Source organism: Saccopteryx leptura, chromosome 5, assembly GCF_036850995.1.
Source record: "Saccopteryx leptura isolate mSacLep1 chromosome 5, mSacLep1_pri_phased_curated, whole genome shotgun sequence".
Classification (NCBI taxonomy): Eukaryota; Metazoa; Chordata; class Mammalia; order Chiroptera; family Emballonuridae; genus Saccopteryx; species Saccopteryx leptura.
This window is the reverse complement of record NC_089507.1, coordinates 51,746,731-51,759,154: the sequence shown is the minus strand read 5'-3', so window position 1 is coordinate 51,759,154 and position 12,424 is coordinate 51,746,731. Positions and strand designations below refer to the sequence as shown.

Below are 12,424 nucleotides of genomic sequence, written 5' to 3'. Positions count from 1 at the left end.
ATCACTGAAGTAATAAACTGTTATGATTAGTGGGGAAAAGGAAGCAAGAAATATCTTGCTATGGTTACTTTTTCTTTACAGTCATCTAATCGTTTTGTAAGAGACCTTGCTACTTAACATACTGATATCAAAACAAAGCAAAATATAAAACATACTAACAAATGTTAATCCAATAGAAGATGTATCTTTTGTCAGATGTAGAACATCACAAATAAGTACTATACACTGAGTTTTCATAGTGAAGGAGGTTTCTTACTTAAAAAGAGTGTAATGTTTGCTGGAAGAGTAAGATCATCACCTTGCTTGATTCCAGAAATGAATTAAAACTTGAGCTATATTAACACTAGGATTAAATATGGAATATATATAATTTACTTTGAATTTTGCTCCACAAATTTTGAGATTTATAGATTATTGCATTCGGAATGTAAACCATTCTCTTGTTGGACCATAGTATCTGTGATTCTTATCTTTTTCATCATTTTATACTAAAACTTCAGTAAGCCCAATGTGATCTGTTTTGTAATAGCTAGTCACAATGAAAGTTTTCTAGGATGTTTTATACTTCGTAGGAGACTATTGTACAAAAACCTGAATGAAAAAATAAAACTATGAAAGAATTTTTAGTTTGAGGTATTGAAAAATAGCAAATAGCATAAGCCTGACCAAATGGTGGCACAATGAATTGATCATTGACCTGGGGCGCTGAAGACCCAGGTTTGAAACTCAAAGTCACCAGCGTTGAGCACGGGCTTACCAGCTTGAGCACGGAGTCTATAGCTTAAGCGTGGGATCATAGACATGACCCCATGGTCTCTGGCTTAACCCAAAGGTCACTGGCTTGAAGCCCAAGGTTGATGATTTGAGCCCAAGGTTTCTGGTTTGAGCAAGGGGTCACTGGCTCAGTTGGAGTCGCCTGGTCAAAGCACAAAGGAGAAAGCAATCAATGAACAACTAAAGAACCGCAACAAATAATTGATGCTTCCCATCTATGTCCCTCCCTGCCTGTCAGTCTGTCTGTCTCTCTCTTTCTCACTTAAAAAAAAGAAAACAGTATTTTTTATTTCACTAATTACATATATCTTATCTATTTTTAATTGATCTTTCTAACAGAGAATGGCTTTGTTTTGTCACGTTTACATGTATTGTGCTTATCTGATTCTATCAACTGAGTTTGGCTTCCACTCCAACTATTTTTGAGAATCATTAAATATGAACTAACAAATAAAAGATGATATTGAGTATTACAAATATTAATTAATTTAACTCTCTGCTTATATTATAAAGATAACTTTTTGTCTTATTTTATTTTTTAACCCCTCTTTTTTATGAATTCTAAAAAAGTATAACTCAAAAATGTAACATAAAAATGTTTTTTGGCCCTGGCCGGTTGGCTCAGCGGTAGAGCGTCGGCCTGGCGTGCGGGGGACCCGGGTTCGATTCCCAGCCAGAGCACATAGGAGAAGCGCCCATTTGCTTCTCCACCCCCACCCCCTCCTTCCTCTCTGTCTCTCTCTTCCCCTTCCCGCAGCCAAGGCTCCATTGGAGCAAGGATGGCCCGGGCGCTGGGGATGGCTCCTTGGCCTCTGCCCCAGGCGCTAGAGTGGCTCTGGTCGTGGCAGAGTGATGCCCTGGAGGGGCAGAGCATCGCCCCCTAGTGGGCAGAGCGTTGCCCCTGGTGGGCGTGCCGAGTGGATCCCGGTCGGGCGCATGCGGGAGTCTGTCTGACTGTCTCTCCCCGTTTCCAGCTTCAGAAAAGAAAAAAAAAAAAGAAAAAATGTTTTTTAATGTCAGAATAAATTTAATTTTGTTGTATTTATTTCATTTAATTACCATAAAAGCCCACTTGGGTTTTATATTTTTTTCTTTAATATCTGACAATTATTAGAACATATTTCTCAGAAATTTATATATAGTGTGCCTAAAATTATTTGTAAGATTATAAATGTGCCCCGACTTCAAGAAGTTTGAGAACTACTGCCTTAGGACCTACGGCAAATTTGTAACTCTATCATCTTTGATGGGTTTTTCTTTTGCACTAAGTACTTTAATTGATTTCATTCCTGTATCTGTGCATTATTAGGTAATTCTGAATGAACTATGAGTATAATTTCAGTCTTGATATTATAATAAAAATACTAATACAAATGGCTAAAAAATTCAAATGAAACAAAAACATAGATAATTAATGGTAATTGTTTTGGTATTTCTTCTATGTAAGCACTATTAAATTGTTTTGTCTTTTTTTTCTAAGCTTTTATTTCTAATCAATTTAACTTTCCTATTAGATTTTATTGGAGTGACACTAGTTAACATATTATACAGGTCTCAGGTTAGCCAATTCTGGAGCATAACTTGTCTTTACATCATAACATTGTCTATGCTTTACTAAACATAACTGTATATATATGCGTGTGTGTGTGTGTGTGTGTGTGTGTGTCATTTTTCTTTTTTTTTTTTACTAATAAAAACAATCAGAAAACATTCATTTTTGGCTGCTTTTTTCACCTAATATAAATTTAACAACTTTCTGTAGAACATTTTGAAATTTGTATCATTCTTTATAGTGACTTAAAAATATTGATTTGAATGGATGTATCAAATCATTTAACTAGTCTAATGCTGAGAGCGACTTTGGTTGTTCCAACTCTGATATTATAAAAAAATATTGTACTTATTGTACTATGTGCCTCCTTTGGAACCCCTCCTGAAGAACCTGCTTTAGGCTCTACTTGAGGAGCTGTCACTCTTTTTAGAAGTATGTCCATGGTGGCTGTTCTTGTTTGTTTTCATTGCAGATCTGCTAATAGCAAATAATACAACATGAACATTCCTCTCTATTAATGAAAACATTTTGGTGTTGGAATCCCTATTTTCCAAAATTTTAAGGGGTTTGTTGAGGTCTGAACAATTTTTTCTAAACCCTTCACTGTGAATTTTCTTGGGGGTTCTATTTATCTCCTCTTGCAGTTTCCTTTTCTCTTTCCTCTTCTTCAGCTATGTGTTCCTGTTCCAGTCCCAACAACTCCTCATTAGTCAGTCCCTCAGGAACCACCTCTAGGAGTTCCTCAATGTCATCCTCACCCACCTGGTTAAAATTGTCTGCTACTTTAGTGACTGTGCCTTTGGACTATGAATTTCACCATGATTTTTCAGTGTTTTCCTCCATTTTACACAGAGCAAGATGGTCTAGAGTTGGGTAAGTCTCTTTCCCCTTGTGGTAGTCTAGACTCTAGAGGTGCTGGAGTTGACTACTTCTATTCCTTCAGGTCAGTTAGGTTCTAATAACCCCCCGTACAGTATGCTCTGGTTCACTAGATAATAATAATATGATAATGATAATAATAGAATGCTCTGGCTTATTTCAAAATAATTTCTATCCCCTCCCCAAGCTAGAAGTAGGGGTACTTTTTCATTAATATTTACTGTGAAAAATTGGCCAAGCTCCTTAAAATAAAGCACACAAAATTGTGGGGACTCTCCTTATAACTAGATCCCCCTAGAGTTTTTAATTCTTGACTTTATTACATTGACCTTCAGGAATTTGTCAGTTACAGTTTGGGGTTTTTTTACCCACACACTCCCTTCCCCAGTGATTTCCATTCCTGGGTCTGCACTCCTGAGTGTCCGCTCAGGCAACTGAGAGTACCGGTATGTTCCAAAAGAATATATAGCTATATCATTAGAAACAGTAAGAGAGTTTGATAATTTTGATAGATAAAAAACAATATGAGGTTACTGTGTATAAATAAATAATAATTAAAATATACAGGCCTGGCCGGTTGGCTCAGTGGTAGAGCGTCAGCCTGGTGTGCAGGAGTCCTGGGTTTGATTCCCGGCCAGGGCACACAGGAGAAGCGCCCATCTGCTTCTCCACCCCTCCCCCTCTCCTTCCTCTCTGTCTCTCTCCTCCCCTCCCGCAGCCAAGGCTCCATTGCAGCAAAGTTGACCCGGGCACTGAAGATGGCTCTATGGCCTCTGCCTCAGGTGCTAGCTAGAATGGCTCTGGTTGCAACAGAGTGATGCCCCAGATGGGCAGAGCATCACCCCCTGGTGGGCATGCTGGGTGGATCCCGGTCGGGTGCATGCGGGAGTCTGTCTGACTCTCTCCCCATTTCCAACTTCAGAAAAATACAAAAAAAAATGTACATGCCAACCTTTAAATTTTTTAATAATTTTACATATTGTATAAACCATTTATGACTGGAATCATAAAATGTTATTGAAACCCATTATAGAAAAGTAAGTAGAGCTATCATGTTTGTGATAAAATAATCAAAATTGATACAGATGTCCATCCTTAATAGAATCAATAGATTCATTTTAATTCTCATTAAAATCTCAAAATCCTGTTTCATTAAATTTGACACTTTTTATAAAATTTTACATGTGATTTTAAAATCTGTATAAAAAGAACAATGCACTAAAAATCAAGGTACTCTAGTAGAAGAGGTGTAAGAGAGGGAATTATCCTTTCAAATATCAAGAACTAATTATTAGCAAGATACTGAATAAGATATCCTTTATATACCCCACCCCCAGCAATAATAATTTGGTATTTAATCACAGATAAATGTGGCTTTGTGGGAGCTTTGATGTTTAGGTAGGAGATTGTGAAACCCCAAAACAGTTGAAGACCAAGGAAAGACCTTTCTGAAGACAGGCTTGCAATCTGTTGGCTAACTCATAAACTGTTCTTGGCCACAGACACAAAAACAGCTCTGTTCCCTTGAGAACTCAGCTACAGCTTGTTTTAATTTGGTCTATCACTAGCTCTATATGCCTAGGTCCCAAGAGAAGGAGTCATGCTTACCTGTGTGTTGAGTAACAAATAAGCACTGTAGCTTAAGTATTGAAGAGAAGGAGACTTGAATAAATAGAAGTCATATAATTTCTTATTTTTGAGCAAGGGTAAGGAGAAAGAAGGAAAAGAAATAGAGAGGTAAGGAGGCAGGGACGAAGGAAAAAAGAGAAACAACAGTAAAACAAGAAAAATAAAAAGAAAGGAAGTAGCAACCAATAATAGCAGCAAATTAATAATAACAAATCTAAAAATACACAAAAATAAAGTACTAAAAATAGTATAGCCACTGCTTATTTAAAAACAATATAAAAGAAAATCTTTATGCTTTCAAAGAAAGAATTTCCTCAAGTGCATAAAGAAAAAACATAAAGATGGTTAATTAATTCAACTCCATTAAATTGAAAACCTGAAAGTAATCATATAATATTTAAGGGAATGAAAAATACATCATAAACTGTAAAAAGATACCTGCAATACATCAAACTGAAAAGGCTTATATAGAATATATAAAGAATTTCTTGAATCAACAATAAAAACCACAAGCAAATCCATTAAAAAATTAACAAAAGACATGAGCATAATATTCTCTGAAAAAGAAATAAAAATGACTCATAGTACATCAATTATATCTCAATACAACTGTAAATAAAAGTCATTCAATGATATGCTAAATAAGAACGTGGAGCAATGCGGACTAAAATCTACTTCTGGTTAAAGTATAAATTTTAATAATCTTGGATAAGTTAAAATTTTTGAGAAAAATCTGAAGTTACCTAAAAGAGAAAAATATATATAGTTTATACCAGATTAATATTAAGCAATATACTATTGCTCTTAATAAAATAATGTTCATGAAGAATGGGGGAAATAGAAGAGGATATGGGGGATAAATGGTGATAAGAGACTTGATTTGGGGTGCTGAACACACAATACAATATACAGATAATGTGTTATAAAACTGTACACCTGAAACATAATTTTATTAACCAATGTCACCTCAGTAAATTCAATTAAAGATATATATATATTATTTTGTATTTTTCTGAAGCTGGAAATGGGGAGGCAGTCAGACAGACTCCCGCATGTGCCCAACCAGGATCTACCCAGCACGCCCACCAGGAGGCAATGCTCTGCCCATCCGGGGCGTAGCTCCGCCGCGACCAGAGCCACTCTAGCGCCTGGGGCAGAGGCCACAGAGCCATCCTCAGCTCCCGGGCAAACTTTGCTCCAATGGAGCCTTGGCTGCAGGAGGGGAAGAGAGAGACAGAGAGGAAGGAGAGGGGGAGGGGTGCAGAAGCAGATGGGTGCCTCTCCTGTGTGCCCTGGCCGGGAATCAAACCCGGGACTTCCGCACGCTCTACCACTGAGACAACCAGCCAGGGCCTAAAGATATTTTAAATGTTTATATATATGTATATATAATATACTTAAATGTATTATATATACATGTATATATAATATAAACCTATAAACAGCCAGTTGTACATGCACCAAATGCCATGGTGCTGTCACACAATGGAACAATACCTACAGAGCTTTAAAAAAAAAAGAAAAGAAAACAATACATGATTGCATCTCCCAAAGAATAATGCATATAAGTAGCAAGTCTACACTTGTATTTAAATGACATGAAAAAAACTAAACACTAAGGTGTTGAGGGAATCAAATTGAGATGATAAATATAAAATTTCCAAGATGATGTTCCATGCATGGTATTGTCCCTGAAGACATTCTAGTCAGACAAAATATGGAGATGGAAGACAGTGATATTGATTACACTGGGGAACAAAATTTTTGTTGCGTCCACAAAAGCACTTGTTCTTACCTAATTCAAGTGTGCTGATCTCAAATCTGACATTAGTTTTTCTCTGTAAGCTACAGTTTTTTTTGCAATTTCAGATTTTAGGTTTTCATCTTATTGTAAAATTTTTAACATTTAGTTTAACATAATGAAGTAGAATGTCTTCTTGGGCATCATATTAGTGAAAATATAATATTTATATAGTGCATTAAATTCACTAATACACTAAAAGATATGATTACATCAGAATTTGTCTACAATTTCAAAATAGAACATACTAAAACACTTATTTTAATCATAAAATTTGCACAAAACTTATTTAAATTCTATTCAGGTAAAAATTTGCATTTGTAACTCTTGCGTTTGTGTACTTGTTGAGAACAATCTCATTTGATGCTCCAGCAGTAGTCTGCCATCATTTAGCTGTCAAGAAATAGCCGCCATTCAGTTGGCCCGTGTGTGGTAACACCTAGCTGGCTGAGAAGACTATTGATATCATGACATTAAACAAAATGTTTGTCTTCAAAAAAAAGTTCACAAAAATTTGTTCACGCTTTCTGAAATGGGATACTTTAGCTGACCAGTAAAATACATTCTTTTCTTGAAGCCTGGAGGCTAATAACTCAGCTGCTTTCTTTGATAGGCCCAAATCTCTTACTAAGTCATTCAATTCGGGTTGGCTAAACTGCTGTGGCAGGAGTCGGGAACCTTTTTAGCTGAGAGAGCCATGAATGTCACATATTTTAAAATGTAATTCCGTGAGAGCCATACAATATGTTTAACACTAAATACAAGTAAATTTGTGCATTTTATGTAAGACCAACACATTTAAAGTACAATAAGTCTTCTCTGAATTCTTTGTAATAACGTTGTTACGTTGTTGCTAACCAATGATGAATAAAGTACTTCTTACCATTAATGCAACTTCTGGTGCTGCATGATTTTGCTGATGGCTTTGTAGTCTGGTTGATACATGGTGAGGTTAAGCTTCATGCAGGCATTGAGACTTCCATCCATTAAATGTGATCATAGGTTGGTCTTAATGTTCTTTAGACGTGAGAAAGACTGCTCACATGCATACGTAGAACTAAACATTGTCAGTACAGCAATACTCACAATGCTGCGGTGTGTGGTATGTGATGGGAAGTGCGTTCCAAGTTCTGACAATCAGCTGGTCCATGGGTTGAAGTTTTTCCATTTCTCCTCACTTTTGTTTGCTCACCAACTCTGCTTGCTGTTGTGCAAGTCTTTCCAAATCTTCATTCAGTGACTTGAACTTATTCACCCACATGTCTGAGGCTTTCAGGTCAGTAGCTTGTAGCTTAAAATCTCTGACGGACACACCGGGCATGTAACTCAGGTTGGCGCTGTCCACAGCACACTAATGTGGATAGGTGATGAACTTAAAAAGATGAGTGTGCTCAGGAAATTCTCCAATACGCACTTTGAATGACTGCAGGAGATTAGATGTGAAGCCCGCTAGCTGTTGAAGATCAAAATGTTGAGCAGGGTCACTTGCTGTGCATGCATCTTTAAACTCTCTCAGTTTTTCAAAGTATAGTAAACAACCTGTTTCAATGTCAGCGATGAAGAGTTCCAGCTTGTTTTCAAATGCAAACACTGCTTGTGAAAAGGATAAGACTGTATTTCCAATGCCTTGCATTTTCACATTGAGCTGGTTCAGATGTTCAGTCATGTCCATGACATAGTAGAACTTTAGGAGCCACTCAGTGTTAGCTAACTCAGGATGCTCGATGTTTTTCATTTCAAGGAAAGTCTGGATTTCGCTCAGACAAGCCACAAAACAGCTGAGCACCTTCTCTCTTGACAACCAACGCACATTGTGTGCAGAGCAGACCGGGATAATTATTCTCAACTTCATCCAGCAGTGTTTTAAACTGGCAATCATTTAAAGCTCGGGCAACAATAAAGTTGACCACCCGAATGACCAGCAACATCACCTCACCAAGATGCTCACCACACATCTGAGCACAAAGTGCCTCCTGATGTAGGATGCAGTGAAAACTTTTAGGATGGGTCTCTTTTCATGTTCATGAAGAAGCGCTATAAATCCTCTGTTTTTCCCCACCATGCACGGAGCACCATCAGTACACACCGAAATAAGTTTATCCATCAGTAGATTTTTTTCTTTAGCGAACTCAGTGAAAGACTTGAATAAATCCTCCCATCTTGCTGTCTCTTTCATAGGCAAAACAGCAAGACTTTCCTCACGTAGTGTGTCACTGACAGCATACCTTACAATCACGCTGAACTGGGATAAATGGCTTATGTCTGTTGACTCATTCAAAGCGAGAGAAAAGAATGGTGCTGCATTTATGTTCTTCACTTGTGTTGCCTCAGTTTGATTTGCCATCATGATGGTATGATTGTGAACAGTTTTTGCCAACAGAGGCATGTCTTTTATTCATTTGATTATCTTGTCTTTATCTGAAAAGTCATCAAAAAGTTCATTGGCAATATCAAGTATGAATGTTTTGGCATACTCCCATCTGTGAATGGCTTTTCGGTTCTCACAATTGCTAAAGCACCAGCAAAGCTAGCTGAATTCCAGTCACCTTGTTGGGTCCAAACACAAAGTTGCTTCTGACTAGCTTGTACTCTGCACAGAAGCTCTTGACATGCATTCTTCTTGCTGTCCCCCAATGGATATTTCGATGCAAATATAGTTGGGGTGTGTTAAAGTGCCACTTTATATTTGACCGTTTCACCGATGCAATTTTATCATTGCATATTAGACACACCGCAGAACCCGTTCTCTCCACAACGGCAAATTCCTCCGTCCATTTTTGCTGAAAAGTACGATACTCCTCATCTTTTTTCTTTTAGCCATCTTCTTCGTCAAAAAGATTTCTGCAATTAGCTAGCTGACTACTTGATTAAAAGGAGGAAAGTTTACTTCCTGACCTCACAACGACCCGTGTATGTTTTGCATTATCCAATAAAAATTTGGTGTTATCCGGAGGACAGCTGTGATTGGCTCCAGCCACCCGCAACCATGAATATGAGCGGTAGAAAATGAACGGATTGTAATACATGAGAATATTTTATATTTTTAATGTTACTATTATTTTTTATTAAAGATTTGTCTGCGAGCCAGATGCAGCCATCAAAAGAGCCACATCTGGCTTGTGAGCCATAGGTTCCCGACCCCTGTGCTGAGGGGTTAATGACTGCTTGGCATCAGAAGAAGACCCTTCAGATTCTACAACCATTTCCTCATGCATCTTATTAAAATACACTTGATCATCATTCACTTTCTTTATCCTTAGAAGAAATAAAACCATTGAAAACTGGAACCGGGAATGTCTCAGAGTGTGGGATAGTTTGTATTGCTAAAGGAATATTAGGATATGCAATCATATGCCATTTTTTCTTGCTGATGCTCTTTGTATGGATCAGAAAGAAGTAACAGTCACTGCTGTGGTCCTTAGGTTTATACTAAAGCATGGGAATACCAAAAGGCATTCCTTTGCATTTTCCTTTTGTCCAGTCATGAAGCATTTCCTCACAATTATGACACTCAATATGAGGAGCCCAATTCCTGTCTTGATCTCCAAAGGGAACTTGAAAATAGGCAATACATGCACATGTCACAAATGATGAAATGTTGAGCTTTTGACGTTGAAGTGTGTAACAGCCACATATATAACAGAAAGTATCAGGACTATTCTTACATTTAAGCCTACTCAAAGAAGCCATGATTCAATCTTAAAACAAAATAAGAGAGTGTTTTTATGAGATAATAATTTTTTACATTTAAAAACAACTACAATTATGTAAAAATTATGTTTGCAAAACATTAAATTGCCTTGTGGTGATGTTCAATCCAAGAGTCATTGCCCTTTAACTCCAATTTAAAAACCAATGCATGCCATTAACTGTAAAAAAAGGAAATTAAAATAGCATAAAAACTAGAGCATGCACCAAAAAATGGATTTTAGATTTGGAATCAGCAATGCAGAATTATATAGAAAAGTTTCTAAAACCTCATGCAACAGAAAGTTAAAAAAATAAAATTCTTCCCAAGTGTAATCATGACCTTTGTAGGCCTAAGCTAATGTATGTGTTTGTCTTAGTTTTTAACATAGTTTTTAACAAAAAAGAAGTTTAAAAAGCTAAAAAATTGAAACATAGAAAGCTATTTTGTACAGCTGTAAACTGTTTTAAGCTCTATTATTACAAAAGAATCAAAAAATTGAAAACATTAGAAGGCTTATAAAGTAAAACTGTTTAAGTAAGCTAAGGTAAATTTTTTAATGAAGAAAAATATTTTTATACATTTAACATAGTTTAAATGTACAGTTTTTATAAAGTCTACAATAATGTACAATAGTGTTTTAGGCCTTCACATTCCCTTACCACTCACACTGACTTACCCAGAACAACTTCCAGGCCTATAAGTTCCATTTATGGTAAGAGCCTTATAAAACTATACTATTTTTTATCTTTTATATCATATTATTATAGTGCTTTTTCTATGTTTAGATTTATTTAGATACACAAATATCATTGTGTTTTATAACTGCCTACAGTAATTATTATAGAAACATGATTCACAGATTTGTAGCCTAGGTATAATCAGCTATAAACCATGTATTAGGCTATGCCATCTATATTTGTATAAGTGCACTCTATAATGTTTGAACAATAACAAAATTGCCTAACAATACATTTCTCAGAACATATTCCCATCATTAAGTGACACACGAATTTATGTAGAAAACCTGAAATAATGGGCAAAAAACCTTACTGGAACTAATAAGACATCATAGCACGGTTACAGTATACAAGGTTAATATAGAAAACTCAATCACTTTTCTATATATCAGTAATGAACAATGGTAATTTAAAACAAAAAAACACTATCATATAGTATATTAGCAACCTCAAAATGAAATACTTAGATACAAATTTAACAAAATATATTCAAGTTCTATGTTAGCAAACCTACAAAACTCTGATGTGCAAAATTAAAGAACTAAATAAATGGACAGATATACCTCGTCCATGGAGAGAAAGACAATATTGTTGATATGCCAGTTCTTCCCAATTTGATCCAAATATCAATGAAATACTGATCAAAATCTCAGCAAGTTATTAGGTGGATATTGAAAAAATGTCTCTAAAGTTTAATGGGGATGTAAAATATTCCAAATAGACAATGTACTCTTACCATGCTATTGTACTCCTTGGTTTATTGATTTACCCAAAAGAGTTGAAAACTTATGTCTACACAAGAACTTGTATGCATATGGTTATATCAACTTTATGCATAATTGCCAAACAAGGTATGTGTAAAATATCTTGACATTCCCAAAAACTATTTTAAAAAATAAAAACTTATTTAATTATAAGTAAATATGAACCTATTATAGAGTATTAATTTTTAAACAGTGATTCAGAAATTGTACAAATTAGTTTTCTCTTGTGCCTTTGGAAAAATATTAATAACTTAAGGAGCCTAGAAAAGTTATCTCTCGATATCAACCCAGCTAACATGACTTACCTCTAGGAAACTGATAACTGTCTATCACTGAAATTCTCACCTGTATATCTCATCTACATGAAGGCGTTTTGCCATAAATTTAGAATAACTCTAAAATTTTTTTAAGAAGTCATTTTGGTAAACTCACATGTAGGATTGAAATAATACATGTGAAATGTAACTGCTTGTTTATTAATTATATATTATTTACATAATTCCCCACTGTGTTCATAACTCATATTGTAGAATATAATTTTGGAGAACAGATTGTGGTGAATTTTAATTCTATATTTTTGTTTCATAATTTCTCAGT

The 12,424-nt window shown here is 35.7% G+C and overlaps 1 protein-coding gene across 4 annotated transcripts in view; it reads left to right on the top strand.

Moving 5' to 3' along the window:
* Window positions 1–12,424, top strand: part of LOC136405425 (UDP-glucuronosyltransferase 2A2) — a 66,257-nt gene that overhangs the window by 37,155 nt on the left and 16,678 nt on the right. The gene's annotated exons all lie outside the window — the stretch shown is intronic.